We start from the raw sequence: 8,582 nt of genomic DNA on the forward strand, positions 1-8,582 counted from the left end.
TATATAAAAAAACATTTTTTTCCCTCAGTTTAGGCCGATACGTATTCTTCTACATATTTTTGGTAAAAAAAATCGCAATAAGCAATTATTGATTGGTTTGCGCAAAAGTTAGAGCGTTTACAAAATAGGGATAGTTTTATGGCATTTTTATTAATATTTTTTTTTTTTTTACTAGTAATGGCGGCGATCAGCGATTTTTATTGTGACTGCGACATTGTGGCGGACACATCGGACATTTTTGACACATTTTTGGGACCATTGTCACTGTCACCAATGATATTGGCAGTGAAGGGGTTAACCAGTGGGTGACAGTGTAGGGGTTAAGTGTTCCTAGGGGTGTGTTACTAACTGTGGGGGGTGGGTTGGGCTTTCATTTAGTGAACACTGATCTCTGCTCCAATCATATGGAGCAGAGATCAGTGTCACTAGTTGCTAGGCAGAATGGAGAAATGCTGTTTACACTGCATTTCCTCCATTCAGCCGTCCCGTGAGACGATCGCGGGTATGCCCGCGGCGATCGAGTCCGCGGGACCCGCGACCGGACTCACGGGGGTCCCGACCGGCACACGATGGCAGGGCGGCATTGAAGATTGGATGTACCTGTACGCCAATATGCCTGCCCGTGCCATTCTGCCGACGTACATCGGCGTGCGCTGGTCGGGAACCGGTTAAATAAAGTGTCCCATTTATTCCTATTACAAGGAATGTAAATAAATAGGAGTAAAAAAAGCATGACAGGACCTCTTAAATATGAGATCAAAAAGACCTCAGATCTCATATTTACACTAAAATGCAATACAAAAATAAAATAAATGTTTGTCATTTGAAAAAAATAAATAAAAATGTCGCTTTAAGAGCTATGGGCGGAAGTGATGTTTTGACGTCGCTTCCACCCTGCAAAGATATGGAGACGGGTGGGGGCCATCTTCCTCTCACTCGTCTACATACCAAGCCAGGAGAAGGATCCAATCACATCCGCCGCTACGACAGCTCCGGTAAGTGGCAGAGGGCACTGGATCGCGGCGGGAGGGGGGCCCTCTCCCGCCACCAATAAAAGTGATCTTGCGGCCAGGCCCTCGGACCATGGCCAAATCGACCGACTGGTCAGTCCGCCCCTGAGCAGTAGTAATATCGCTGCTAAATGTTTCACTTCCCACTACAGCTAAAGGTTTGCTCAGCTGATTTCCCATTATGCCGCATACACACAACAGGACTTTCTGGCAGATTAGGTCCGATGGTCTTCCCGACGGACTTTTGGTGGACTTCCGACAGACTTTCCAAATGGACTTGGCCACACACAATCACACCAAAGTCCGGATTCGAACGTGATGACGTACGACAGGACTAGAATAAGGAAGTTCATAGCCAATAGCCACCCTAGCGTCGGTTTTCGTCAGTCGGACTAGCATACAGACGAACTGATTTTTCGACCGGACTCGAGTCCGTCGGAAAGATTTGAAACATGTTCTAAATCTAAAGTCTGTGATTTTTAGACAGCAAAGGTCTGACGAAGCCCACACACAATCGAATTGTCTGGCGTATTCATTCAGTCGGACCTTTGCTGTCGAAAAGTCCGGTCGTGTGTACATTAGTTTGACCATCCACTGAACCTCCAAAATTATGTGCAAACCTGCAGCTCAATCCTAGAGCACATGAATCTCCATACACTTTGTACACAATGCAGACAGAGGCCTCCCTTATATTGTCACCTCTGTTGGTTGAATGTTAGCATAAACTGTTCTTTATTGGTGAAATGCTTTTAAGGCTATTTTCACTAAAGAATATTAGGCCCCATTCACACCTGAGTGTTTTGTAGCTTGAAGCCTAAAGCTACAAAATTCTGGAGGGTAAAAAATCTATTATTCTCAATGGAGATGGTTCACATCTCCACTCCATGTCGCCTGAAGCCGAAAACCTGAAGCTCAAACAAGTTCTGAACCCTTTTTTGTCTCTCAAATCGGGCAGATTTTGGCGTTTTTCTTCTTTTTACATTGGTGACCTTTTGCCCTGCACAAAATAGCGGCAAAATGCAGTAAAAAACTCTGCAAAATTGCGGTAAAAATGCTGCAAAAAACGCAACAAAATCGCACTAAAATCACGCAATTTTCTGCCTTAAAATGCTACAGTCAGGTGTGATTGGGGCCTTAGGGTGTGTTAGGTTCACCCAGTGAAAAGCAACAAATAGTATCTGACAATACACATGTATTACAAACATTACAGGTTTTATTTGTGACTTTTGTGGGAATTCTGAGACATTGGCAAAGTTAGATTTTTAAAGTTTATCTCCAGCCTAAACTTTTTTTTAGGCTTGGATTGAATGATGATGAATGGCTTCACCAAATGAAAATCACCATATGCATGGTCTTAAAATAAGCCTTATGCCCCGCACACACGATCAGACTTTCCGCCAACAAAACCATGATTTTTGTTCGAAGAATGTTGGCTCCAACTTGTCTTGCATCCACACGGTCACACAAATGTTGGCCAACAATTACGAATGTGGGAACACAGTGATGTACGACATATGACGAGCCGAGAAAAAGGAAGTTCAATAGCCAGTGCGGCTACTTCTGCTTGATTCTGAGCATGGACTGAACTTTTTTGCGTCAGACATGTGTACACACGATTGGAAATTCCGACAACAAAGTTTTGTTGGCGGAAAATTTGAGAACCTACTAGCCTACATTTGTTGGTGGAAAGTCCGACAACAAATGTTCGAAAAAGCATGCACACATTCGGACTTTCAGCCAACAAGCTCACATCCAACATTTGTTGTCGGAAAATCCGATCATCTGTATGGGGCATAAGATGCTGTATCACCAGGTCTACATCTAGACCCAAGAACCCTGATGTTTTTTCATCATGGCTAAAGGCTCATACACGGATTGGACTTTTTAACAACAATGGTCCAACTGACCTGTTTTATTGGACAATTCTACCTTGTATGTGCTCCATCGGACAATTGTTTTCGGGTTTTTCAACGGACAAGTGTTCGCTGTGCATGCTCTCAAACTTTCCGGCAACAAATGTCCGATGGAGCATAATGCAATCATGTGTACACAAATCCATAGAAATAAAGTTCAAAGTACAAACACGCATGCTCAGAACCAATGCTAAATATCAGACAACAGTAGCAGAAGTTGTCCAAAGGGTGGCGGTAAAGAGCTGAAAAACCACGTGATTTGGTGAAAGTTGGCGGAAAATGTTCTGCTGTGTGTATGCATACCAAGTTCACGTCCAATGCCCCTTCGGACCAAAATCCACGTTAAAGTCCGTTGGAAGTCCGATCTTGTGTATGAAGCTTTAGTTTGACTAATTTGTACAATGATGCTTCCCTGTAATGCAGTTGAAACCAATATTAGAAATTGTACAAATCAACATTTCAATATAATATGTCTTGTTTTGAGTTGACGTTTTTGATATATATACATATATATATATATATATATATATATATATATATATATATATATATATATATATATATATATATTTTGGGCTTTTAGAAATATTTCTAAATATTGGCTATAAACACTGAAAATAAAGATTTTTTTCTATCTCTTTCAGATCAGTTATGGAGCTACAGAATATTCTCTGACTAATAGAGTCCTTTATCCTCATGTCTTCAGGACACTTCAAAATGACCATGTTCAATATATGACTATAGTTAAGTTGTTGAAACTGTTCGCTTGGACGTGGGTTGGAATATTGGCCTCACAAGATGATGAGGGAGACACAGTTAAGGACATTTTTACAAAGTACCTGAATAGTAATGGTATTTGTGTTGCGTTTACTATATCATTAGGAACTTATACGGGTGTTAGTAAGAATGAAGGAGAGCACAAACTTTTAAATATTATTGCTACTGTTAATAAATCAGTTGCTAAAGTTATTGTAGCATGTGGATCTTATCTAAGTGAAAATGCATTGTTTTGGTACCGTGATGCTTTCTATAATAAAACATTCATTTTCCCTCCTCTGTGGTCTCCCAGCCCTTCACTATATACTCCAATGGATGTATTTAATGGTAGCCTGGCCGTGGAACTCCATCCTCTAATCTTTCCAGATAAAGAACATTTTTTTGATGACACTGATAAGATGAAAAGCTTAAATAATTTAACAGATTCTTTAAATCTTTTATCACTTGCCAGATGCATGTCTGCAAACAAAGAAAATAAAAATAGTTCCATATTATGTCCAGCATTCTATGATACTTCTATCTATGAATTCTATCCTAATTTATTAAATTTTCTGCATCAAGGAGCCCCTCCTCAGATTTATTATGCAGTAGAAGCCATGGCAAAAGCATTACATGATATGAATCAGTTCTTTAAAGGAAAATCTTATCATAAGCAACATCATTATTACACACATAAGGTAGAGTATATAACCTTTCTATGGATATAGGAAACATACAAGATAATACCATCCTGGTAATAATCAACTGATGATTATTTACCCGCTTCCGGACCAGCCGCCACAGTTATACTTGCACAAAATGAGTTTTTCTGTTCTGCACATGTCTACCTCCAACACTGATGCCCTGTACACATGGTCGGACATTCCGACCACAAAATCCGTTTGATTTTTTCCGATGGAATTTGTCCGAAACTCGTCTTGCATACACACGGTCGATCAAAGTTGTCGGAAAATCTGATAGTTCGGAACAAGGTGACGTTGTTTACGTACGACGGGACTACGTAGAGGCCAGTAGCCAATAGCTTTGGTTTTATAATTTAATCTGAGCATGCATGGCACTTTGTCCGTTGGAATTCTCTACAAACGATCAGAAAAAGTCCAATCGGATTTTGTTGTCGGAAAAAAATTATAGATCCAGCTCTCAAACTTTTTCCGTTGGGATTTCCGACGGAAAAAGTCAGATGGAGCCCACACACGATCGGATTTTCCAACAACATAATCCGATCGGACTTTTTCCGACGGAAAGTCTGACCGTGTGTACAGGGCATAATAACCCTAACTTTTTTTTCATGGTGACCCAAGGAAACTTAAGCCTTAGTACCAGTGAATAATAATACACAAAGAATAAAAAAAATGTAACAAGAATTTTTCTTAGTTTAATTACAAATGATGGGTAGTAATGAGAGTGTGTTTGCTTGTTGTTAGTGCCAGGAAAAAATGAAAAGAAAAAATAGCAAGATTAGGGTTTGATGTAGGTCAATGTCAGGGATAAGGATAGGGTGATGGGTCATGGGTCATGGCCAGAGTTAAAGATCAGGGTCAAATGCTGGGGCCAAAGGTCAGGGTCAGTGTATTCTATTGAGGATTTAAAAAAAAATGAAACTTAGTATCAGTGTCAGTTGGTGTCACTGCCAGTGTGTTTTAGGTTGGATAAAAAAGCAAAATGCGCACTATTGTATCTGGGCCCTAATATGGGTACAAACAAAAAAATATATATTCCATTTGTGATATTGTTGCGATCAACAAGAGCAGGAGAATTTATTTTGGGTTTTTCTTTGGTGGTAGGTTATGATAATAGCAAGAAATACACAGCTTGAATTAATAAATATATATATTTTTTTGCCAGCTTCCTTTAATAATAAAAACAATTAAGGAATATCCATTACCATTTACTAGCAATGGAAAACTCCTAATTGAAAAAAGGTACCGTATATTTCATCTGGATACACTAAGTAGTTGCTATGATATGTACAATTTTACTAACACATGTCTAACTTGCAATATTATATGAACTCATTAGGATTTGTTTTACCCTTCGTCATGAAGGGGTTAATCACTTCTGACGGGAGACAGGCAGACCCTGCAGTTTTCCTCATTAGAGGTCTCAATTGCATCAGCTGATTATTAATTAAAATGTCACTCCCATTCAGAATCAGTATGCAAAAGACATAGAAGAACAAACAGATTTTCCTCAGAGTAGAAACAGGTAGGAGTCTGCATCAAAACTTGTTAAAATACCTGCAATGTACATAGAACAACCAGAGAGAATCGTTACATAGTTACATAGTAGGTGAGGTTGAAAAAAGACACCAATCCATCAATAGACATGTGCCATTAGTTTTGTACGAAATACGAACTTTTGTTTACGAATCCCCAGGAGGAAGTCAGTACAGGGATGGTGGGAGCCCCTCATCTAACGAAAATTCGTATTTCAGATAGGAAATTCTTCAACGGAATTTCGTATTTCGGAAAAAAACTAAACTTCCATCAGCATCGACTGTCATATTGAGGTATATTTTTGCCTTTAAATTCATCGTAAAGAACGTTCATACAAGTTAACGAACCTAACGACAATTCGTATTTGGTACGAATTGAAATTTAATTTCGGACACGAAATACGAAGTACGAATTAATTTTAATACGAACCGTAACAGAACAGAACGAAACAAATTTATTGACGGCGCCCATGTCTATCCATAAAGCCCAACTTGTGTGTGTGATTATATGTCAGTATTACATTGTATATCCCTGTATGTTGCGGACGTTCAGGTGCTTATCTAATAGTTTTTTGAAACTATCAATGCCCCCCGCTGAGACCACCGCCTGTGGAAGGGAATTCCACATCCTTGCCGCTCTTACAATAAAGAACCCTCTACATAGTTTAAGGTTAAGCCTCTTTTCTTCTAATTTTATTGAGTGGCCACGAGCCTTGTTAAACTCCCTTCCGCAAAAAAGTTGTATCCCTATTGTGGGATCACCAGTATGGTATTTGTATATTGAAATCATATCTCCTCTCAAGCGTCTCTTCTCCAGAGAGAATAAGTTCAGTGCTCGCAACCTTTCCTCATAACTAATATCCTCCAGACCTCCAGTCCAGCTTTGTTGCCCTTTTTGTACTCGCTCCTTTCCAGTACATCCTTCCTGGGGACTGGTTCCCAGAACTGGACAGCATAATCCAGGTGTGGCCGGACCAGAGTCTTGTAGAGCAGGAGAATTATCATTTTTTTCACAACAAACAGGGTTATACTTTACACATTTATTTCCCTGTGACAAATTTGTTTTCCCTGATTGGCATCATTTTTCTATATTTTTTGAAGTTGTATAACTTTTTGAAAGAAATTAAGTATTCATTTGATTCTAATGAACCAGTTGCATTCTTCAATGACGATGGAGAATTTGTTTATAAGTACAAAATAACAAATTGGATACATGAAGATGAATACAAAATGATTTATAAGGACTTGGGGAATTTTACATCCTGGGCACCAGAGGATCAGCAATTTCAGATCGACATTGAGGCCATAACATGGAAGTTCAACAATGGGGTAAGACCATCATAGAAATGAGGACTCATAATGAAGAAAAAGCTTTTGTGTTTCAATGAAGTTCTGATTCTAATTAATATGATACAAACTAATATTTTTGTTCTGAATGGACTGCATATAAATGACCCCAATGATGATTCTAGGTAGGGCCATTAGAGTTCATTGTGATGCTGACATTAATCTCTCCAAATAGCTTAGCATAGTAGAATACATATAAAAAATGAATTCTGAAAAAAATAAAATAAAATAAATAAAAGCATTGGGGTGTATTTACTAAAGGAAAATAGACTGTGCACTTTGCAAGCACATTTGCTTTCTTTTTCCCATCACTTAGTGTATGTAGTAAAGCATTATGCAAGCAAAAATGCTTTTTTTTTTGCACCTCATTGGGTGTTCTTTATTATTATTATTATTATTATTATTATTATTACTATTATTATACAGGATTTATATAGTGCCAACAGTTTACGCAGCACTTTAAAATATATAGGAGACAATACAGTTATAATATAATAAAATACAAGAGGATTGAGAGTGCCCTGCTCTGAAGAGCTTACAATCTAATAGGGTGGGGCAAGTGGTACAAAAGATTGTATCGGTGGGGAATGAGCTGATGGAAGTGGTAGAAGATTAGTTGAAGACATGATGGGCTTTCCCGAAGAGATGAGTTTTCAGGGATCGCCTGAAGGTAGCAAGAGTAGGGGATAGCCAGACCGGTGGTGGTAGAGAGTTCCAGAGGATGGGAGAGGCTCTGGAGAAATCCTGGAGACGAGCATGGGAGGAAGAGACGAGAGAGCTTGAGAGTAGGTCTTGAGAAGAGATGATTTGGGTGTTATTTGGAGACAAGGTTGGTGATGTAGCTCGGGGCAGAGTTGTTAATGGCTTTGTATGTTGTGGTTAGTATTTTTAATTAAATTTGCTGGGTAATTGGGAGCCAGTGAAGGAATTGGAGGAGAGGATTAGCAGACACTGAGCAGTTGCTAAGGTGGATAAGTCTGGCAGCAGCATTCATGATAGACTGAAGAGGAGATAGCCTCTTTTTTGCACCTTATTGGGTGTTCTTTACCAAGTGAACAGTGGCGTCACTGGGGGGGGGGGCAAAGGGGGCCCTGACCCCCCCAACATTATACTGTACCCCCCCAATTAAAAGGACTTATGATTTGTACTTGGGGTGGGTGGCCCCACACATTGCTCTGGCCGCCACTGGAATAAGCCAGGCTCTCCTGACAGTGTCCCTGTCAGGTCCTGCGGGGGAATTCTCCCCCTCCCTCTACTCGCTGACACTCTGTATAATAGGAGCGGCGCTCACACAGCCACGGCTGCCCACTCTGCTCCCCC

The sequence above is a fragment of the Lithobates pipiens genome, unplaced genomic scaffold, assembly GCF_037356315.1.
Source record: "Lithobates pipiens isolate NorthernLeopardFrog02 unplaced genomic scaffold, aLitPip1_a1.2 Scaffold_13, whole genome shotgun sequence".
Classification (NCBI taxonomy): Eukaryota; Metazoa; Chordata; class Amphibia; order Anura; family Ranidae; genus Lithobates; species Lithobates pipiens.